This window comes from Microcaecilia unicolor, chromosome 2 (assembly GCF_901765095.1).
Source record: "Microcaecilia unicolor chromosome 2, aMicUni1.1, whole genome shotgun sequence".
In the NCBI taxonomy this organism is placed as follows: domain Eukaryota; kingdom Metazoa; phylum Chordata; class Amphibia; order Gymnophiona; family Siphonopidae; genus Microcaecilia; species Microcaecilia unicolor.
Window position 1 is genome coordinate 390,814,207 of NC_044032.1, and position 24,768 is coordinate 390,838,974.

General features: G+C 41.0%; 1 pseudogene; it reads left to right on the plus strand.

Moving 5' to 3' along the window:
- Positions 1-2,791: 2,791 nt before the first annotated feature.
- LOC115462102 lies at positions 2,792-24,768 on the plus strand (annotated as a pseudogene).

The following is a 24,768-nucleotide window of genomic DNA, read 5'->3' on the forward strand; positions in this document are numbered from 1 at the left end:
CTGGATTTTGTATTAACTCTTCTGTACTATGTTCTCTTAAGGCTACAGTGAGGGGGGGGGGGGCTGTTTTACTCCATTTCCTGCATTACAAAAATGCAGGACTTTCCGCCACCTTCTCCTGTATTCTTGCTGCAAGCTGTGGACTGTGTTCAGTTCAGCTAATCTCACAGTTATCTCCTGTTATATGGGTTAATAAAACAGTCAAAATCTTATAGCAAAATTAAAGCAATTTTTTCAGGAATTGTATATTGACACTAATGCAGTCAATATTTTAAAAGAGGTTTAATTCAGAAGAAGTCACAAATAGGGGACAAAATACAGGGTTTCCAGGTGTTCCACTAAAATTAAAATCAAGGCACTAAGGAGGTCTTTTACTAAAGCTTAGCTCGAGTTATCTGCAGCTGGGCCCATTTTATTCCTATGAGTAATGCTGCAGATAACTAGCTTTATTTATTTATTTATTTATAGCATTTATACCCCGCATTATCCCGAACAAGTTCAGGTTCAATGTGGCTTACATCAAACTTTTAAAACAAATTACAATAAGAGAACTATAAATAATTCCTATATATTACTTTCTCTGTATTTCCAACAAGTTGTTTTATCGCTTGTAAAAATAAAAATTAAAAAAAAAACAATAAGAGAACTATAATGAAAATACAAAACAGTAATAGGTAAAAACATCCAAGCAGTAAGATGCCTCATTTTGAAATAACGAATTAACTAAAAGTATAACCATCACCAACAGTGGTGAGGAATTCACTAAATAAGAATGCTTTCAACAATTTATGAAATTTCAAGTAGTCAGTAAAATATCTGAGTGACTCTGGTAGGGAATTCCATTGGTATGTGAAGCTTGCATCATGAATAGATCTGTAATGAAGATTTATTTGGTCTTTATAGCTTTATAAGTACACATAGTTTAAAAGTAACTCTTGCATTTATTGGAAGCCAATGCAGTTTGATTAAAAGAGGAGCTGACTTGGGGAATAGAGGGTAAGACAGAACAGTGTGTTTTAAGCCTGTAAAACTGCTTTAATTTTTAAAGTGTATTTCTCTAGCTGGGCCAGCAGGTGATGCATGTGTATGGTTAAAGCTTTTGTAAAAGACCCCCCTAAAGTAGACAGGCTGTAAACCATTACGTATGACAAAAACTGTGGCCCTTTTACTAAGGCGCTTAGGCACCTATGTGTGTCCAATACGCGTGAAATTAGAACTACTGCCTGGCTACTGTGTGCCCCAGGCAGTAATTCTATTTTTGACGCGTGTCCAAAATGCGCGGCAGAAAATATTTTCTATTTTCTACCACATGGCGCTAACCAGGCGGTAATCAGCACACACACTGACAATTACCGTACGGTTAGCACATGAGACCTTACTGCTAAGTCAATAGGCGGCGATAAGGTCTCAGGCTGAAAATGGGCGCACGCTGGTTTAAATTTTGCTGCATGTCCATTTTCCAGCATAAAAAAATGTCCTTTTTTGCAGGTGTGCTGAAAAATGGACCTGTGCGCATCCAAAACACACGTCTACACCAGCGCAGGCCATTTTTCGGTGCACCTTAGTAATAAAAGGGCCCCACAGTGTCCTGCTTCTACTTTTCTGGTGCTCCAAATATACTGCTGCTCAAAAGCACATGCAAATTGGGACACGAAAGAGAAGGCCTGCGCAATAAAAATGCAAAATGTAAACATGATATGTCAGGATGTTCATCAGGAACAAATATAAACCGGACGTTGTCTGTTGGTTGTGTTGAAGTTAAAAAAAAAAAATATATATATATATATATATATATAATGGTTTTAATGTAACTCATCTTGTGCTTCTACTGAAAACGCATGAGTTAAATGCAAATTAAGATATATACATTAAAACCATTATCCATCTTTGAAAACATTCAGGTCAATATTCAAATGAATTATGTTTGCCTCCTGCATTTTCAGTCATACTTTTTCCACTGATCTCTTAACAGTGGCGCTAAAGTTGATGCCAGCTCTGTTTAGGTTTCTAGAAATGGACCCAGCGCCTTTAGAAATAGGACATGAATTACAAGGTAGGGATGTGCATTCATGGGTATGCATTTGTTTTTTATGGGCACTTGAAAATCAAAAGCACATACAAATTTCATAGATGTGTTACACTTTGAAATGATCACATACACTACTGATTTGCACATGCAAAGTGTTCTTGTAAAAAAACACAAATGTATGAAAAAAACACACCAGAAAAACCACATGGAAAAATGCAAAACTTATTTTCAAATGAAGACTAATCAAATGCTTTTTGGCCACGTACAACTCCTAATACGCTCTGGGGTTCACTTTCGAAACAGAAAAACGTCCAAAAAGGGCACAAAGTGGCAGATGGGTGTTTTTTTTTGCAAAAATGTCCAAGTCACTATTTTTGAAACTCTTTTTAAAAAATATCTTTGTCCAAGTTTTATTTGTATTTTATTAATGTACAATGAGAAAGATAACCTTATTGGTGCATACACATTACAAATAGTAATACAAATATTATAGCAGTATTTATTACAGATACAGCTTTACATATAAAAGATTAGAGAAAAATCTTACAAAACCTTTGTTTTCAAATATCATAACAGGTATTAAAAGACATATAATAAATACTATATGATAAGATAAATATGAAATGGTGCATATATTAATACATAGAACAAGAAGATCACTGAGAATTAGTTTTAAGAAATGTGTTTGACCAAGTTTTTGATACGGAAGCAAAAGTACCAAGCTTGCCTCCAGTAAAGATATCTAATTTATGCATTCGGAGCATGGAATTCCACCAGGTGAGACGTAAAGGACTCCAGGAAACCAATTGTGCCCTTTGTGAAACAAATCTAGTCCTAAGCATAAAATATCTTTATTTTTATTGTATCTTGCAAAGTATGGGGTCCTTTTACTAAGGTGCACTGAAAAATGGCCTGCGGTAGTGTATAGGCATGTTTTGGACGTGCGCAGAATCATATTTCAACGTACCTGCAAAAAATGTCTTTTTTATAATTTTTGCCAAAAATGGACGTGTGGCAAAAAGAAAATTGCTGCATTTCCATTTTGGGTCTGAGACCTTACCGCCAGCCATTGACCTAGTAGTAAAGTCTCATGCGGTAACCAGATGATAGAGACCTACACGCGCCAAATGCCACTTGGCGCACATAGCTGATGGGCGAAAGAAACTAAAAAATATTTTTCGGGTGCACGTAGCGGACACGTACAAAATATGAAATTACCCCAAGGGCCACTTGGTAGCCACGCAGTAAGTTCATTTTGGCGCTCGTTGGGCACGCGTAGATGCTTACGCAGCTTAATAAAAGGACCCCTATATAAACAACTACTACTATTACTACTTATCATTTCTATAGCGCTACTGGATGTACGCAGCGCTTTACACTTGAACATGGAGATACAGCCCCTGCTCGACAGAGCTTACAATCTAATTAGGACAGACAGTCAGGACAGGTAAGGGATAAGGGTTAGGACAGACAGGACATATAAGGGATAAGAGACAGTTGAAGTGAGGATGATAAGGTGAGGGTTCTGAATGGGCGAGTGGGGGTTAGGAGTTAAAAGCAGCATCAAAAAGGTGGGTTTTTAACTTAGACCTAAAGATGGCCAGAGATGAGGCTTGACGTACCGGCTCAGGAAGTCTATTCCAGGCATATGGTGCGGCAAGATAAAAGGAACGGAGTCTGGAGTTAGCAGTGGAGGAGAAGGGTGCAGATAAGAGAGATTTACCTAGCAAGCGGAGTTCCCAGGGAGGGGTGTAGGGAGAGATGAGAGTGGAGAGGTACTGAGGAGCTGCAGAGTGAATGCACTTATAGGTCACTAAGAGGAGTTTGTACTGTATGCGGAAACGGATAGGGAGCCAATGAAGTGACTTGAGGAGAGGGGTAATATGAGCATAACAACACTGGCGGAATATTAGGCGTGCAGCCGAATTTTGAACAGATTGAAGAGGAGAGAGATGGCTAAGTGGGAGACCTGTGAGAAGCATGTTGCAGTAGTCTAAGTGGGAGGTGATAAGAGTGTGGATGAGGGTTCTGGTTGCGTACTTAGAAAGGAAAGGGCGAATTTTAGTGATGTTATAGAGGAAGAAACAACAGGTTTTAGCAGTCTGTTGAATATGTGAAGAGAAAGAGAGGGAGGAGTTGAAGATGATCCCAAGGTTGCGTGCTGATGAGACAGGAAGGATGAGCATATTATTCACAGAAATAGAGAATGGGGGAGGAGGAGAGGTTGGTTTAGGTGGAAAGATAAGGAGCTCAGTCTTGGTCATGTTTAGCTTCACATGGCGGTGAGACATCCAGGCAGCAATGTTGGACAGGCAGGTTGAAACTTTGGCCTGGATGCCTGCTGAGATTTCTGGTGCGGAGAGGTAGATCTGGGAGTTGTCGGCGTAAAGATGATACTGAAAACCATGGGATGAGATCAGAGTACCAAGCGAAGAAGTATAGATGGAAAAGAGTAGACCACTAACAACAAACCAAACTCGCAAGTGTGTTTTAAGTAGCCTCTGCTTAACAAAATGGTATACCTGAAGTAACTGGAATGATTGGTGGGACAAGCAGGCAATGTCCAGGCCATTGCTATGCCTTTCACTGCTGAGAATAGACCGACTTCAGTTACCGCCATTATTTTGGAGCGCCAAAAGCGGATGCCATTGGGTTTGAAATGCTGGCAGCTTATGATGGAATTTTGCCACTGCTCACTCCATATCATGAATACTCCACCTTCTGCCACCAACTTTGCACACTTGGCACTCCTGCTGCTTCCAGTGTGCCACAATAACCAGTGTAGCTGTGAGCAGTTGATGGGAGGTCAGATCTCTTTTGGTATGCTTCCCATAATCTGAGTTTGCAACAATATCAAAATATTTTTCTAATGGTAATGACAACCCAGTAATAACTGCTGCTCAGAATGTCTGAATTTTGGGGCACCCCCTCCACGTATGATCAAAGTCCCCTCCAATAGATATGGCAGAATTCATTTTATGTCATTGAAGAGGTGTAATATAGCTATGAAACAGAATTTTGTATTGGGTGTCCAAGAGAGACAAACACCTAGTCATTTTTGGTCTAGTGACCCACAGCTCACCCCAATACGCCTCAGACCAAGTGTCCCCTGCCTGCTCCCAATGTACCTTGTATGGGAGGACCTTAGCAGTCCTTAATGTAGTAATATTCTATATATTTCAACCAATAGTCCCTTCCCATGTGACCCATACCTCCAGTAGATTAAGGTCTTTCAGGTACTCTCTCTCTCTCTTGTCTATCTATATGCTCCTTCTTTGCTTATACCCAACACTTTCAATTAAAATGTTCTATTATGTATTGTGTTGACATTGTAAGTAGTATATTGTGGCATACTTTGTATTGTTATTTGACTATTTTTACTACTGTAATTATCTATTGCTCATGTTTGCTTTATTCTTACGTACACTGCCTTTGGGCACGAGGATTCACAGCAGCTGAAACCTGGTGTAAACCTTGGTGTGTACTTTAGGTGTGCATCCCTAATATTCAGTAATACCGCACACATCTTTAGTGAATGCCCCGCCCATGGCCACACCCCCTTTCGAGATGCACGCTATAAAATTTGTGCGCAGATCTTTATAGACTAGTGTTTAGCAAGATGTGCATGCAAATCCAAATTGTTGCCAATTAACACCAATAATTGATTGTTAGCTCCAATTACTGATACTAATTGGTTTCTTAGCCAATTTAATTGCATGTGTATCTCAAGATAGCGCACAATTTTTGTGTGTAGAATTATGTGCACCATTTATGGAATCCAGGGAATGCGGACAAAATGGAACTAATGGGCTTTTCTTTCAGTGGTGTTATACCAATATCTCACATATTTATTCAACTGTCATTGGGCATATACATCATCGCTCAAAGAATTTCCCAAACTTTTTTTTTCGACGATGCATCAAAAATAGTCCAATAAATTTTCAGTGTTTTTTTTAATTAAAAAAAAATCAAGCAAAATTACTTATTTGCACCATGGGTTGAATTTTCCAGCACACAAACATGTTTTTAAATAATGTGTCACATCCAACATCTCAGTAATACCATCTTCTTGGTAATGATTACAAATATTTTCAACATTCCATAGATTTCAGAATTTTCAACCACATTTCTAATAAAACATTACATATTTTAATTTGTTCCAAGTCAATCACTTCTCAAGCAGGAACAAATCCATACGCCAACCTGGCCAGTGGTTTCACCTTCATAGGCTTCCTCAGAGAGCTGAGAAACCTATCATGCTTTCATGTCCATCAAAGATAAAAATCAAGGGAACAGTAAATAATTCTAATGGTATAGCCAGATCTTTAAATCTTGAGTCATATTCTGAAAACCAGCTTACAAAGTAAATTGCAGTATGTGCTCAGAAAAATGATCTGACAGAAAAGCCGAAGAATAGACATTTATAGCATTTTATCATTGCTCGATTTAAAGGAATACTTGCTACTGTATTTCAGAATTGAAACCACAAGGGTTACCCTTTCCCATCTATATATATACTGTTGCTCACATTCAGCTAGGAAATTAGGAAAATCACCATCACTGAATCTTTCTTGTTCCAGCTTTTCATAAGGGCTCCAAAATATATCACTTCAATTATATGTCATTCAGTTTGCTCAGTTCTTATGTTGCTGTTGCCCTCGTAAATTTATTATTTTTATTTATTTATTAGGATTTACTTACCGTCTTTTTGAAGGAATTCATTCAAGGCGGTGTACAGTTCAAACATGAGCAATAGGCAATTACAGCAGTAAAAATATTCAAATAACAATACAAAGTATGGCATGGTATACTACTTACAATGTCAACACAATACATAATAGAACATTTTAATTGGTAGGGAAGGGTAAAGCAAAGATGGAACATCTAGATAGGTAAGAGGGTAAGAGAAGTTAGAAAGTAAGGTGAGTGATTTATAGAAAGTTGCACATGATGACCTTGATGAGTATTAACTTTATAGCAGCACTATTATGCAGTGCCTCTATCACTGTTAGCACCATCATTTGTAAATGGGCCCTTACAAGTTACATATTCTAAGGGGTCCTTTAATAACGTCATGGTAAAAAGTGGCCTGCGGTAGTGTGAGCACGTCTTGGGCACACGCCTGGCCATTTTATTTACCACGGTTGGGAAAAAGGCAATTTTTTAATGGGCTGGGAAATGGGCCTATGCAAAAATTAAAATTAGCGTGCGCCTATTTATGGCCTGAGCCTTTACTGCCAGCCATTGACGTAGTGGTAAGGGCTCAAGCGCTACTCATGCGGTCACCATGTAGCACACGCCAAAGTGGGCGGATTGCTGATTAACTCAGGGAAAGCCCCGCGTGGTAGAAAATAGAAATATATTTTGTACCGTAGGATTCGGCGTACGTCAAACTCGGAATTACCGCTGGGCACACGTGCTACACCAGCGGTAGTGCTGATTTGGTGAAAGCTACCCATGCGTTAGCCCTCCCACACCCTTATAAAAGGGGCCTCTAAGTATTTTGTTTCTCACACCAACAAAGCCAGCAGATCTGTACACATTTCATGATACCTAGATTCCTTGTACAGTTTATAGATTTTTCAGGACTACTAATATTTGGAATTCAGAACTGCTATCCAACAGCAGGACAGCTGTTAAAATACTTGATGCCAAGAAATGACTGGAAGCTTTAACAATTCTCAACAGCATTACATTGTGCTGTGATCTCCTGGAGGTGTCAACTCTTTTTCTTTTCCAGAGGCAGTTCCCAGATCTGACAGGTTGCTATATTTCAAACTGTAATAGAGATCTGTAGGCACTGGCTAAGGGGAAGAGAAGTTCAATGTTATCCCAATCTGCCCTGACCTCCCAGACACCGCAACCTAATTGAACTGGTCCATTCCTCTACAATGAGAATTATCAGTCGAGAGGATCTGAAAAAGCATTTTATGGACTCTGTTGACTTTAGCAAAACTGAAAGAAAAAGAAACACACACAGTTTAGTTACGTTATAACCATAAAAATGCACTCTTTGGGGTCTTATAATGTAGTTCGATATGAGGTTATCTGTCATCATCTTCTACAGTTGCATCACGGCACATACTTGACACTACAAGAATTGATTTATTCTGCTTGGGTACATAAGACACTAAAGTTAGTTGATGTTTGAAACTGAAGATAGAGCTATGCATTTCTCTGTTGACCACCGCTCTCATTTCATTAGGAATGTCTGAAATCTTCTGCCCAGTGTGCGGTGGCAGCCAAAAAAGCAAACAGGATGCTAGGAATCATTAGGAAAGAGATGATAAGACCAAGAATACTATAATGTCTCTGTATCGTTTCATGGTGCGACCTCTCCTTGAGTATTGCATTCAATTCTGGATGCTGTATCTCAAAAAAGATATAGCAAAATTAGAAAAGGTTTAAAGAGAGATGACCAAAATGATAAAGGGGATGAAACTTCTCCTGTATGAGGAAAGACTAAAGAGGTTAGGGCTCTTCAAGCTTGGAAAAGAGATGGCTCAGGGGGGATACGATTCAGGTCTATAAAATCCTGAGTGTGTAGAATGGGTAAAAGTGAATAGATTTTTCACTCTTTCAAAAAGTACAAAGACCAGAGGACACTCAATTAAGTTTCATGGAAATACTTTTAAAATAAATAAGAGGAAATATTTTTTCACATGATGAATAGTTAAGCTCTGGAACTTGTTGCTGGTGGATGTGGTAACATCAGTTAACATATCTGGGTTTAAAAAAAGTTTGGATAAGTTCCTGGAGGAAAGGTCCATAGTCTGCTATTGAGATAGACATAGAGAAGCCACTCCTTGCCCTGAGACTGGTAGCATGGAATGTTGCTACGATATGGGTCTCTGCCATGTACTTGTGATCTGGATTAACCACTGTTAGATGCAGGATACTGGGCTAAATGGATCAGTCTTCCAATTTCCTAAGGTCTTCCTGCAATTTGTCACAGTCCGCACGTGTTTTATCAACTTTGAACAGTTTTGTGTCATATGCAAATTTAATCACCTCACTCTTTGTTTCAATTGTCAGATCATTTTTAAATATGTTAAATAGAACCGGTCCAAGTACAGATCCCTGTGACACTTCACTATTCACCCTCCTCCACTGAGTAAAATGGCCGTTTAACCCTACCCTCTGTTTTCTGTCCAATAACCAATTTGTAATCCAAACAGAACATTGTCTCCTATCCCATGACATTTTAATTTTCTCAAGAGTCTATCATGAGGAACGTTTGTCAAAAGATTTCTGAAAATCTTGATATACTACATCAATTGGCACAACTATATCCACATATTTATTCATGCCTTCAAAGAAATTAAGCAAATTGATGAGGCAAGACTTCCCTTGGCTGAACCCATGCAGAATCTGTCCCATTAAACTATGTTTGTTTATGTGCTCCATAATTTTACTCTTTATAATAGTTTCCACTATTTTGCCCAGCACTGAAGTCAGGCTTACCGGTCTGTAATTTCCACTCCTGGAACCCTTTTTAAAAATCGGTGTTACATTGGCTACCCTCCAACCTTCAGATACTATGGACAATTATAACGACAGGTTACAGATCACTAACAGCAGATCAGCAGTTTCATGTTTGAGTTCTTTCAGTACCCTGGCTGTACAGCTTCATATCATCCACAGTAAGTGTAATGTCATCTGTGAGGGTCATCAGTATCACACGGATGAAAGTTAAATCCACAGCTCAAAAGAGTTAATAAGAATACTTGGTTGATCTGAAGGGCAATTCTATAACTGGGCACCTGCATTTATGTGCCACTTGTGTGTGTAAATGTACAGAATACATAAGTACATAAGTATTGCCATACTGGGAAAGACCAAAGGTCCATCAAGCACAGCATCCTGTTTCCAACAGTGGCCAATACAAGCACTTTTGTGGGTAAGTGTACACTAACACACTTGAATGGCAGCAAATTACCTAAGCTCTATTCAGTAAGGATGTGCATAACTGCGAGGGAACGTTCACTGGATGGGGCATGAGAGGGGCATGGGCAGTGCTGCCAGGTACGCATGAAGTTACAGATTACAGTAAGTTAGATGCTCTATTTCCACATTTAGATGTTTGCATTTATGGCAGGTGGTGTGGCTGCTGTAACTGGAGGCTCCTAGATTTTAGGCATGTTGATGCCAAATTATGCTAGTGTGACCCCCCCACCCCCACTGTTCTTTGAAAATGCCCATGCCTGAAGGGTGGGAGGAAGGATTGGGAACAGAGCCAGGCTCTTCAAGAAGCAGACGCAAGGCGTCCTATGTATAAAGTTATGGTTTTATTGAATGAAGACTCTACAAGGTAACCTGTTTTGGCACTACAAGTGCCTTCCTCAGGAGTCTGGATGCTTTGTCTCAAAAGGTTAGTGGACAAAGCGCACAAAATGAAGTCTCTTGTAGGTTGAATTTCTTTTCTACTCCAGACGCGACATGCAGCAGCTCAATCTACGAAAAGGTCTTTTTCAAGAACAAAATTCAACCTACAAGAGACTTCATTCTGTGCGCTTTGTCCACTAACCTTTTGAGACAAAGCATACAGACTCCTGAGAAAGGCACATGTAGTGCCAAAACAGGGTACCTTGTAGAGTCTTCTTTCAATAAAACCATACTTTATACATTGGACGCCTTAGGTCTACTTCTTGAAGAGCCTGGTTCTGTTCCCACTCCTGTACCAAGTATTGTTCTTCCGTGGGACACAGCTGTTCTCTTCCACCCTCTGGTGGTTTTGCTTCTCCTGGGAAGAAGGATTTTCAGGGTAATCAATAAGGAGACAGAGCTGCTATTGACAGCCTGGTAAGGAAATCAGAATAAAGCCCAGCCCTAGAGGGCGGGACATAGGAATTAATAAAAGGGATTATGTGGGAAAAATTCTGGTCATTGTAGCCTACTTTCGCCGAGACCTGTAGCACCAAGGGGAAAGTCCTGGCTACTAAGGCAGGAAAAGTTTGCAAGTGTGGTGTTTGGAAGCCTGTGCACAAGGCAGAAGGTGCCTGCAGTAGCGTTCCCGACCTGGGAACAAAGTAGGAGTGCCTGGGGATAACTGCCTCAGGTAGGAGAACTGGAAGCTGGCGAGTCTCACTTCTGGCAGGCCTGCATTGCATGAATAAATGGACCATGTTCTGGGATGGGACAAAGAACAACTGTACAGCTGATTTAGAGATGATTGAGGACTGGTGGGGATCTGTGTGGCAGCTACCACGTGTAAATGCCTTAACTGCAAGTAAAGGAGATTGATACCTATTTGTTCTGGCTGCAGATAGAGGAGATTGATAACTACCTTGTTCTAGTTGCAAATAGAGGAGATGTAAATAGAACTGAACTGTGATTTGTATGCGCTGATATCACTGGAGAGCTTGTTTTATGCTGTGCTGACCACCTAAAAGACCCTGAACTGTACAGACCAAGTTATCAAGTTTATGAACTGTTTTCAAGTTACTGTTAATAAACCAAGTTAAAGTTTTATTTATTTTCATTTTATTTATTTGTAGCATTTGTATCCCACATTTTCCCACCGATTTATGCAACTGGGACTGCTGACTAGTCTTTGGTGTGCAAGAGAACAAAAGCATGCCCCGAGAAAGAGTACCCTCAGCGTATGTCCAGCTCATATGGAGCTGTGTGGGGGGGGGGGGGGGCAGAGAGAAAAGAAATCTGGCATTTGTGTTCCTCATGGGACCCCGGGTTTGAAGGTGGAGTGAGCGTGCCCCGGGTGGGTTACACTAGTATTCTAGATTGGAATCTGAGCACCCAGACACTATTATAAAATAAATTCTCACCAAAAAGGAGGCATTCACTTATAGAATTGCCCCCTTAGTGCCAGAAAAAATAAAAGTGGTGACAAGAAATCTCCCTGAAATATTTTTTGATGATCTTGATGCTGGGAATGACAAACTGTGCTTCAGATGGAATGTGATTTGATGCACTTACATGGTAAATTTTATGTACTCAGGATTCACTCTCATCAGTGTAATATATCCTTAGACCTAATTCAACCTGAGCATATCTAAACATTGATTTAACATGTTGGGAACAACAGAAATTTAATTTACTGGGGCATAATTAATTTTCTTCTTACAGGATATACCTGCCAATTATAGAATTCTGTACTTGGCCCAAACTATATTCTGATAACAAAACTTAAAAGAATATGTCTTTGGGTGCATTTTGAGAACAGATGGCTATGCCTTTCCATGGGGACAGACCACTGGACTTCTTGCTGCCCTCCCTCTCTCCCCAAAGGAAACAAGTATCCCATATTCTAGTAGCATAGTCAGCCCTGTAATTTTGGGGTTGCCCAGGGCTGGACTAAGGGGCAATGCATTCCTCTCTCCCTCCTCTCACCCCCTCCCCATGCTAACTACACCTTTGCTGCCAGGGATACTGAGACCCCACCAGTCAAATAAATATACTGCTACCGCTCTCCTCTTCCTCTAGCTTCTTCCTTCCTGCTCTGATCATGCACTGGAAAGCAGTAAGAGGAGGAAGGGAGCAGTGGCACTGTATTTATTTGGCTGGTGTGACCTTAGTATCCCTGCCAGCAAAGGTAAAAGGATGCTTCAGCTCTGGTGGGGGCCCGAGCCCAATGTGAGGGGCCTCCTGTGACACTGCCATATTCATCCAGAAGCAGGGCCACTGAGAGGGGGTGGGGGGGGGGGGGGGCAAAATTCTCTGGGCCCAGTCTCCAAGGGAGGGCCTGGGCTGGTGCCAGCAAGCTTCTTCATGCCTTCTTCAAGGTCTGTCTCTCCTGCTCCTGCTGCATGTTGCCCAGGACCCAGATGATTGCATTAACCACCTCAACTAAATACTTCCCACCTGTGTAGAAGCCTGGGAGGTATGGATGATATTTCAGTCTTCAGCTAATCTCTACTTAAACTTTCATCAAGGTCTCAACCTCTCTCCAACCATACCAGCTTCTTGTAAGAAGAAATTCACCTTCTTCCCACCTGATCAACATCATATGACCTTACCCACTACAACACAGAAGCCCAGACATCTACTCTTCGTATTAAAAAAAAAAAAAGAGAGAAAGAGAGAAAAAAGTTAGAAGAACTATGTAAAGTCAACATAGAAAGTCTTTGCATTGCAGTACATCTTACAGACCTCCAAAAGTCCCCCTTCCCCATTCTCTTTCTTCTGTTCAGTGAATGGGATTGTGGCTGTACTCTTCATCTAAGGTATAAGACTACATAGTACCGGGTGGAATGCTTACACACCCCTGGGCAGTGCACACCTCCCTCCTCTAAGCAAGGGAGTGCGCGGAGCAGGCACACGCTGTCAGCTCTGCTGGTCCCTTGCCCCCTCAGACGTCAACTTCCTGTTCCAGGGCAGAGAACTGGAGGAGCCAACAGTGCGCCTGCTCTGCGTACCCCCTTGCTTGGGGAAGATTGCCCCCACCAACCTGCCCTAGGTATGCTAGAGATCAAATGTAAGCCCTCTGTGGACAGGGAAACACTTACTGTACCTAAACGTAAGTCACCTTGAAATACAACTGAAAAGCTGAATCCAACATCTCATTATGGGACTAACTACTCATTCCTCAAGCACAAGCTATGCTATGTATCTGTCTTGTCTGTCTGTATTATTTAGATTGTAAGCTCTTTTGAGCAGGGACTGTCTCTTTGTGTCAGATGTTCAGCGCTGCGTGCGTCTGGTAGCGCTATACAAATGATAATAATAATAATAATGAAGTAGGCTTGTGAAGTCTGAAACGTATACGCACTCTTTCTCAGTTAGGAGCACTACTGAAAATTTACTCCTGCAAGCTTAACTTGCTACTAGGTATAAAAAAGCATATCAAGACACACATTGGGAGGTTGCACAGTACATAAGGAGTACAGCCATAGAATTTATCCTAAATAGCAGCGCAATTAGTTAGATTAGTAACTCTGCAATGTAGCTAGTCTTTCCATAGTATGATAAACATAGACTGCTGAATTGCCCTGCAGATGTTTGCCACATGCAAGTGGACTTATTTGGTTCTTTTTTTTTTTACTTGAAATAACCTTGTTTTTAGAGACAGCTAAATTACAATGCCCTCCCATCCTGAGGAATAAATATCTGTCTGCCTTACCTGTGGTTTGGCAGTTTCCTGGGGAGCTTTCCTGCCGGGATGGCTTTTCTTAGATGCCTGTCTGGTGCTGTGCAGATCAGAGATGTCATGCAATTTATTCTCATCCAGGTCACTGTCTGTGTTCTACTATCCAAAACAATTTAAAACAAAAAAAGCTTTTTGTTCTTCTACTAATATGATGACAGGGAAGAGAGAGAATGGGAAGAAGCTTTGATGTCAAGTGCTTTTTATCATGCAAACTAAACTGCAGGTGTCAGCTAATTTATGCTGTACCCATGAGACCTCTCTTTGCCTGATGCCAGGTTTGCTTTGGAGAAGACCTTGCTTGAGTTGAGTGTCACCTGTACAGCTTGCTTTCTGCTGTGGCTGCTCAGCCTGTCTGGGATTAACATGATCCTTAGAAGTGGTCCACCATAAGCGTAATAACTGCAAACCTCTGAGGTTACTTTGGCACTTGCTAAGTGGTTTGTGTACCCTTGCAAAGGACAGCGATATAAGCTCCACTATAAAACTGCATGTGATACTGATTTTGGGGTCCTTTTACTAAGGTGCGGTAATGGATTTAGCATGCACTAAAGAAATATTGTACATTAAGTGCCATGCAGCCCATAGATGTAAAACAGGTTGCATGGCATTTAGGACTAGATTTTATATATCATGCCTAAAACAGCTCTGAAATAAAATTTACCTAAGCGCATTCTATAAAGTACGCCTTAATTTAGGCCTACTTTATAGAATAAGCCTAAATTTCCACATGGTTTACATAATCCACCAAGCGCCAGTCCATGTGGCTAAATTTAGTCATGGGCAGTTACGTCAAGTAAAACCTGGTGTAAATGCCGATGCCTATATTAGGCACAGACCAGGTGTATTCCATAACAATGTGCATCGATTTTAGAAAAACCTATGACCCATCCATTTGACACCCATGGCCATACCCCCTTTTCATCTATTCAACTTAGAATTTACATGCAGCACATTATAGACTACGCTTAGACAATTTTGTGCGTAAATTCTAAGTAATGCCAATTACTGTCAATAATTGCTTGTTAATTGACAATTATCAGTGCTGATTGGCTTGTTAACCAATTATATTATGCGCATGGTTATGGAATATGCTTCGATTTCTGTGCAGAAATCTCAGTGCTATAGTGGTGTGCTTGAGCCGGCTCACAAGAGTCGGTTGTTAGATTTTACGAAAATCTGCGAGCCGGTTGTTGTGCCAGATCAGCCGGGGCAGGAATGATCCTCCATCCTACACTTCTGCCCATACAATCTCCATTCTCTGACTGAACTAAAAATGACTGCCGAAAGTTTCAGCAGGTCTTGCAAAATTGTTGCGGAAATTCACGGCAGTCTCATGAGATTACCATGGAACTCATGTCAGTCGTTTTCAGTATGGAGAGTGTGTGGAGACAACATGGGCAGGAGTGTAGGAGGATCGCTCCTGCCCTAGCTGACCACTGGACCACCAGGGCTATGTAAGGTAGGCCCAGGGAGTGGGAGCAGGAGAGGTCAAGCTGCGTGAAGAAGAGGGCAAAAAGAGGACAAGCTGCATGTGGATGAGAGGGAGAGAAGGGGACAAGCTGCGTGGATGAGAGGGAGAGAAGGGGACAAGCTGTGTGGATGGGAGGGAGAGAAGGGGACAAGCTGCATTGTTTGAGAGGGATAGAAGGGGACAAACTGCATGTGGATGAGAAGAAGAGACGGGGACAACTGTATGTGGATGAGAGAGAAAGGAGGACAAGCTGCAAGTGGATGAGAGGGAGAGAAGGGGACAAGCTGTGTGGATGGGAGGGTGAGAAGAGGACAAGCTGCATAGATGGGAGGGAGAGAAGGGGACAAGCTGCATTGTTTGAGAGGGATAGAAGGGGACAAACTGCATGTGGATGAGAAGAAGAGACGGGGACAACTGTATGTGGATGAGAGAGAAAGGAGGACAAGCTGCAAGTGGATGAGAGGGAGAGAAGAGGGAGACATGTCATACATGGAGGGAAGGGAAAATGGAGAAATGCAGCACATAGAAGGGAATGGGGAGGAGAGGGGGACATGCTGCTCATGGATGGGAGGGAAAGGAAAGGGGGATATGCTGCTCTTGGTGGTTTGCTTTTTTTGGAAATATATCTTTTCTAATTTTGTATTTAGTGGAGTATGGAAGAAAATGTATTTCTGTTACTTTTACCAGTATTTTCACTGCGTAGTCTGGCTTTCTTGGAGGGGTCAATAATGAGCTGAACTCTATTAAACAAAGTATTCATAACATATAGGATGTGATATCAATCTTTTATCTCTTTTTATTACAATCTTTTTTATTTTTTTCTTCTTTTCTTCTTTTTTTTAAACTTTTCTTCTTTTTTAATCTTTTTTAATCAAAATGGAGAAAAAGACCTCATCAGTCCTAGCATGGCGATATTCTTGTTCAATACATATAATCGTTTGCTTTCTTAGGACTCCATTGTAATCCTTGGTCTTAAAAAACTCCACTTTTTTTTATTATAATAAAAATGTAGTACTCAATCGTGATATTTTTTTCTCTCAATCATAATATTTTCAAAAAATAATTTTAACTTAATGTTACTTAGCTTTTCTCTGCCCTACGGGGCTCTCCGTTTTGCAATATGTTATATTATATGCTTCATCAGGGGGCCAAGTAACGAATGGCAAATCACGGTGTCTTACAACATGGCATCTCCTGCTCCTATGACACCGGTTGTGTCATAGGAGGGGTCATAGGAGGGGGTCTCCAGTTTTTGTCTGCATGCTTTTTGTGGCCCCTATTTTGTATCAATTGAGGGTCTGTCCATGTTCTGCATGTGCGACTGAGGCAAAGGATTCTGACGTCATGTAGTGTCTGTGTAGGAATTTGCAGCCAAAATCAACCAAAGCGTTCTGCGAAAATCAATTGGCCATTTGGAATATACAGTAAAGGATATTGTATGTTTTAATATTATTTGTGAATTGGTTGCTGCCTATGGGTGTTTATTATTTTTTATTGAGAGCCTGTTACACATTTACTAGCACACCACTGCAATGGAATACATAGAATCTGGGGGTTAGCGGGCACTAAATTCATTACTGCACCTTAGTAAATGGGCCCCTTCATTGTATGTCATCACTTGTCCCTGTTGTAAGATCTATATTGGACAAATCACAAGACAATTTAGATTAAGGATGGGAGAATGTAGGGGTTGTTTGAAACATGGGAGACTTGAAGAGCCTATAGTTCAACATTGCATTAATCAGAGTCACACTTTTCATGATTTAAATTTAAAGAATATGAATGACTCTTTTTAAGCAAGGTAAAGTGATTTCATGGAAATGGTTGGAGGGTTGATGTCATTTTGTCTTTAAAATTAAGCCATTTTCCCATCACCTTCTTTGAGAGCCTGTTAGCATAAGTTCTGCATGCTAACTTGTAAGTTTGAACAGTGTTGATATATAAAGAGCTATTTAACTTTTTTTGATTGTTTTACTAAAGAGTGTTTGTTTTTCATTTTTTAGAACAATGTTTTGTAACCCCATGATGCAGCTTATCAGTGAAATGCTGGCCACCATCAGTGGGACCTTTTCTCTTTAAATTACAGATCAGTTTTTGGTTTTTTTGGGATTTGTTTTAGGGAATATTTATATTTAAGAATAATTTATGCTCATGCTGGAAAGCTTTTGCTGTCGACGAGGTGACACCCATGAAGTCAAAACAAGTTATAAATACTTCTTGACTGGGTTCTAAGGCTTTTTTCCTTCCACCATGTGGGAATTTCATTATATACCGTTTAATACTTAAAGTTTTGAGAGTTTGAGAGTGGTGGTTCTGGGTTGATTTTGATATAAACATAGAGGTTCCTTTATGGAAAGAAGATAGTAACCAAGCACTGAGATAACTCTCACTGAACTGGGCTTCAGCGTAAAACAGCAGTAGAATGACTGTATTGGGCTTCAAAGAAGGCACAGGGGTAACATGGAGGGGCAGAAACACCCCTAAGCAGAAGACACAGGGATGACCTGCATGGAGTGGCAATTACCTAACTACCTTACATGGCATAATGGATGGGCCATTTAGGTAATTTTATGCTGTCTTCTGCTATATTAATATATTAGTAGTTGATCTCCTCCCCTTCCCATGATGCACAGAAACCAGTTGGCCACTTGCCAGTATTAGGGATGTGCCAGTGAAAAAGTTTCCCATGTCATTAATAGGATTTTTCATTTTATTTTAAGTTTGACAGGTTTCTTTTTTTTTTTTTTTTACATTTGAGGCAGTCATCAATTGTGTACACTATTGCACAGTACTGTTCAAATTGTGCTTACTATTGTTTGACAGTGCACCAATTGATAAATAATGCACGTTATTGAGCAATAGTGTATACTGAGGAGAAATAAGGCACACAGTGGAGCACTAGATCACATTCAGGCTTATTTTCGAAAGAGAAGGATGCCCATCTTTCGACACAAATCGCAAGATGGGCATTCTTCTCACAGGGTCGCCCAAATCGTCAAAATCGAAAGCCGATTTTGGGCATCCTCAACTGCTTTCCATAACGGGGATAACCAAAGTTCACGGGGGCGTGTCAGAGGCGTAGCAAAGGCAGGACTGGGGCGGGCCTAACACATGGGCGTCCTCGACCAATAATGTACAGCGCTGCGTAACCCTGGCAGCGCTATAGAAATGCTAAATAGTAGTAGTAGTAAAAAAGAAGGGCATCCCTGAAGAACACTTGGATGACTTTACTTGGTCCTTTTTTCTTATGACAAAGCCACAAAAATGTGCCCTAAATGACCAGATGACCACCAGAGGGAATCGGGGATGACCTCCCCTTACTCCCCCAATGGTCACTAACCCCCTCCCACCCTCAAAAAATTTTTTAAAATATTTTTTGCCAGCCTCAAATATCATACCCAGCTCCATGACAGCAGTATGCAGGTCCCTGGATCAGTTTTAGTGGGTGCAGTGCAGTGCACTTCAGGCAGGTGGACCCAGGCCCATCCCCCCCTACCTGTTACACTTGTGGTGGTAAATGTGAACCCTTCAAAACCCACCAGAAATCCACTGTTCCCACATGCAGGTGCCCTCTTTCACCCATAAGGGCTATGGTAGTGGTGTACAGTTGTGGGGAGTGGGTTTTTGGGGGGGAGGGCTCAGCTCTCAAGGTAAGGGAGCTATGCACCTGGGAACAATTTCTGAAGTCCACTGCAGTGCCCCCTAGGGTGCCCGGTTGGTGTCTTGGCATGTCAGAGGGACCAGTGCACTACGAATGCTGGCTCCTCCCATGACCAAATGACTTGCATTTGATTGTTTCTGAGATGGGCGTCCTCGGTTTCCATTATCGCTGAAAATCAGGGATGACCATCTCTAAGGACGACCATCTTTAAGGTTGACCTAAATTTCGCGATTTGGGCGTCCCTGACCGTATTATTGAAACAAAAGATGGACACCCATCTTGTTTCGATAATAAGGGTTTCCCCGCCCCTTCGCTGGGACATCCTGCGAGGACGTCCTCAGAAAAACGTGGGTGCCCCTTTCGATTATGCCCCTCATTGTTGTTCAAATATTGTGCTCTGTTGATGACGCATGGAAAAAAATACAAAGTTTGGAGATTTTTTCCCCCCTGTCATTTCAGATTTCAAAAATGACATGAAAAGACATGTATATCCCTAGTATTACTTGCAAAGCAGTGGCGTAGCCACAGGTGGGCTTGGGTGGGCCAGGGCCCACCCATTTAGGGCTCGGGCCCACCCAACAGTAGCGCACGTTTAGCGGTAGCTGGTGGGGATCCCAAGCTCAGCCAGCTGAAGGCTTTCCCATGATGGTAACGAAAACACTACGCCCCACAATGCTGGCACCTGAGCATGCTCATTTTCAGCGTATGCCTGCTGCAGACTGCCAAGGTAGAAAGAAGTGTTTTCCCACCAGCTGAGATATTGTTTTGTGGTGGTTGGGGGAGGGGGTGGAGAACACTTGGTGCCCACCCACTTCTTGCCTAGGCCCACCCAAAATCTGTTGTCTGGCTATGCCCCTGTTGCAAAGAGACAGTAATTAACACAGATGTCTTCTCAGTTTACATATTCCATCAAAGATCCCTCATATAGACCATTATTAAATGGACTTGGGAAAATCCACTATTTCTGGGATAAACAGTATAAAATGTTTTGTAGTTTTTTGGGATCTTGCCAGGTATTTGTGACCTGGATTGGCTATTGTTAGAAACAGGATGCTGGGCTTGATGGGCCTTTGGTCTTTCCCAGTATGGCAATACTTATGTACTTATGTATGCAAATATCTACATTTCTGTACAAGTATTGTTATTATTATTATTAGTAGTAGTAGTAGTAGTAATAAAAGATTTATATATTACCAACCAATTAATAAAAACTATTGAAGCAGTGTACATTTTAAATGTGTGCTTTAAACCAATTGGGGTTGTAAACTGTACTCATAATAATAAAATGTGAATTTGTCAGGTAAATTTCTAGTCCCCAGGAATTATCAGGCTTCATTTTATTAGGATTTATTGCTTATTTTGGCATTGTAATTACTTTCTATAGCTTATTCCCAGAGGTGTTTTGGAGTGGGCTCTCACAGGCTCGCGAGAACCGTTAAGTTTTTAAGAATTTTTGAGAGCCAGTTGTTAAAGTAGGCCTCTCCATGGCAGCTTTAACAACTGGCTCCCAAAATGTGGGCTCAGGCCCCCTCCTGAATTCTCTTGTACTTTGCTGGTGGGGATGCTGAGCCCTACCGGCCATTTAAATAGACTGTTGCTGCTCCCCGCTGCTTGTTTCTAGCTCTAAGCAGCAGGTTGGGACTTCTTGTGCATGGGAGAGAAGTCCCAGTTGCTGCTCATTTGTAGGGCTGACTATGCCCGGAAAGAGAGCCTGTTGATACAAATTTACTAGCACACCCCTGCTTATTCCCCTCAAAAACCTATAATAATATTTCTTGCCCTTCAATCCAAGCACACTCCAGAAAACATCTCCTTCTAATGTAGCTAGATATATACATGTTGTGAATATCAAATGTACTTTTAACTGCGTTTTTGAGGCTAACATGCTCAATTCTCTTGGCACACTAAGCAGTACTTTGAAGCACTAACAGCTGTGCTCTAGCTGATCAGGGCAGGCTCCAGATTTCAGCAGATCCCTGTCAGTTACAGAATGGTACATCTGGCTGCTCAGTTGGCCTGGAGGGGTCCAAGTTGGCTCAGGCCCACCCATGGCTATGCTCCTGGTTGAAATCCCACTGATGCACCTCGAGATCTTGGACAAATCACTTAACTACAGAGTACAAGGATGTTCAGAGAAATTATATATTATCAAAAACTTTATTCAGAATTAGTTTCTATATTTGCTTGAACTGAAATTGTTGTAGTACTATTTTTTGTGTGATTTGTTTGTTATTGTAATTTTATGTTTTTGTTTATGATTTTAAGCTATATTTGTATTTTGTGAAGTGCTTAGGTTTAGGCGGTATAAGCTTTTAAAATAAATAAATAAATAAATAAATGCAATGACTGATGTGGCCCTGTTTCACCCAATAGGACTATATCGGGGTCAGTGAAGATTGTGACATAAAATCAATACAGCATATATCTTCCAACATATAATCACAATCACTCTTTCCACTCAGAAGTTCTAGGCTTCTATTCTTATGAGGCTTAATCCATCACCAATAAAACTTGCAGAGTCTTCATTGACCTATGATGCAGCCCTATTGAGTGAAACGTGCCTACGCAGGTGCTGTATTTCTCAGTCAAAGCTGTTTAAGTGGCTGAATAGTTTTTTTGCCAACATATTATTTCTCTGGACTTCATTGTGTTTCATTGGTGCATGTCACTTTACTCTCCATTGCTTCAATGTGAAACCTAGATTGTGAGCTCTCAAGAGACAGAGAAATAGCTATTGCCCTGAAATGTAACTCACCTTGGGCTACTGAGGCATGAACTAAAATCCAAATCCCTTTTTGTGTTTATTACAATTGATTTCCTGCGGTATCCAGTTCCAGGTTCCACTCCGTTTTCGTTTTGGAACAGAATAGAATAGCAGTTTCATCTCTTTTCTTGTAGCCCCGAACTGCTGCCATCTTTCTTTGCAGGAATGGGATTCTTCCTGAGCTCAGGTTCATTTCCTCACTCTTGGCCGGAGGCTCCTGTTCCCTTGTCAATTCCAAGATCGATCCAGAAATGGAACAGGATCTAGATCTGGACTCAGAGTCACTGGAGATAAAAATTTTATTTATTTATTGCATTTGTATCCCACATTTTTCCACCTTATGGCAGGTTCAATGTGGTTTACATATTGCTAAAAAGGCAGTTATAAAATTTAGATTTGTAGAAGTCTAGTACATAATACAGAAGTACAATAAACGCTTAGGTTGATATATTAGCATATTGTGACAGAGGATAATATTATTGTTTTCCATTTCTGAACTTTTTGTGATGTATGGTGGTATGGGATTAGGCAGATCCAGGGGGGAAAGACTTCTTGAAAAGATGTGTCTTCAGTTTTTTTCTGAATTGGAGGTAGTTTTCTGTGAGTTACTAGTGAGTTCCAAAGTTGTGTGCCTATAAACAAGAGGCTGGTGATATGTGAAGATGTGTACTTTATACCTTTGCAATTGGGGTAGTGAAGGGTTAGGCTGTTCTCTGGTGCAAGTCCGTAGATGATTCTGTGGACTATTGTGCATATTTTGAATGTTATGCGAGCGTTAATAGGAAGCCAATGCAAGCTTCTTAGGAGGGGTTTTGCGCTTTCGAAGCGTGTTTTTCCGAAGATGAGTCTGGCAGCCGTGTTTTGTGCTGTCTATAGTTTTCTTATGATTTGATCTTTGCAGCCTATTTAAATACTATTGCAGTAGTCTACATGGGTTAGTACCATGGTTTGGATCATGTTGCGGAATGAATCCCTGGGAAAGTAAGGTTTTATACATTTGAGCTTCCACATAGTGTGGAATATTTTCTTGGTTGTGTTCTTAGCTTGGCTTTCTATCGTTAGGTTGCAGTCAATTGTTATGCCTAAGATTTTCAAGTGATCTGAGATTGGGAGGGATGAACCTTGTACGTTAATTGACGAGGGGGGAACATTATTGTATTGGGATGAGAGAATGAGACATTGGGTTTTAACTCTATTGAGTTTTAACTTGAATGCCGATGCCCAGGATTCCATGATGGTCATGCTCTTTATTATTTCCTTGGTGATTTCTGTGGGGTTCTGTTTGAAGGGAATATAGATGGTGATGTCTTCTGCATAGAGAAATGGATTGAGGCCTTGTTTGGATAAAGATTTAGCCAGTGGTGTCATCATTAGGTTGAATAATATAGGTGAGAGCAGTGATCCTTGTGGTACTCCACATTCCGCTTTCCAAGGTGGAGATATATCTGAGTTTGATTTGACTTGGTATGTTCTGGATGTCAGAAATCCCTTGATCCAGGAGAGTACTTTTCCTGTAATTCCTATTGTCGAGGATTCTCAGTAGTATGTGGTGGTTGACCATATTGAACGCGCTCGGTAGGTCAAATTGGAGTAGGAGGATGTTTTTACCCCTTGCTATTTCCTGCTTGAATCTGGTCAGGAGTGTGGTTAGTATTATTTCTGTACTGTGCTGAGGTCTGAAGCCAGATTGAGATTCGTGCAGTATGTTGAAATCAGTGAGGTATTCTTTTAGTTGTTTGGCGACTATGCCTTCTGTCAATTTGGTGTTTAGGGGTATGGATGGTATCGGTCTATAATTTGAGGTGCCTTCTGCTTTTTTTGTGTGTCTTTTGGGATGGGAGTTAGTAGGATATTTCCTCTGTCCTGTGGGAATAGGCCTTTTTTGAATAGATAATTAAGGTGATCTGTGAGTTCTGTGACATATTGATGGGGGGGGGGGGGGTCATTATATAGTGGGGGCAGGTGTCTAGTTGGCAGTGGGTGGAGGAGAATGTTCTGAGTGCGTGATGACAGAAAAAGGCAATTTTGTACCAGTGACTGAGGAGAGAGATGGAGTCTCGTGGTCCACCAGAGAGAAGTCTTACCTGAGCTGCTATGAATCAAATCAAGCATTTAAACAAGGAGTTTCCAGAAGAATGAACAGTCCATCATTTAGCGGAAGGATTTAATGTCAGCTCTGATGTTAGCAAATGGGTTTTAAGGAGCAAGTTTTGTACACCACTAGCCTGAAGAATGAAGCGACAGCCAAGTTCGAATGTAGGCAGTTTCCATATAGCATGATTTCTGAGATACTGTGCAGTCAAATTCCAAGCTGGTTAAAAGACACAAACATGTCTGCCATCGGGGAACACACATCAACAGCACAAAGAAATATCTAATGGTCATACCACAACCCAGAGCAGTCTGTCACCAGCAACATTACAAGTCCACCCCAGTACTTTACCCTTGGCAGTGGCAGAAAATAATTTAACATAAGAAACAATTGAGAATTGACCTGCGAGCAAAGGCAGACCTTATGTGTGCAGCAACATTGACTTTAACAGAGATTCCAAGACATAAGAACATTTATTCGATGGCCAAGAGCAGAAGCAACCCATGGAAGAAGAATTGGATGGAGAGTTTCTGGCTGAAGAAAAACTGGAGCGAATAAAAGAAATGAGACAGGAGTATAGAATGAAAGTTGTACAGAAGAGCAGAGTTTTTTGACAGTGATGGGCATTTTCTGTATAGGATTTGA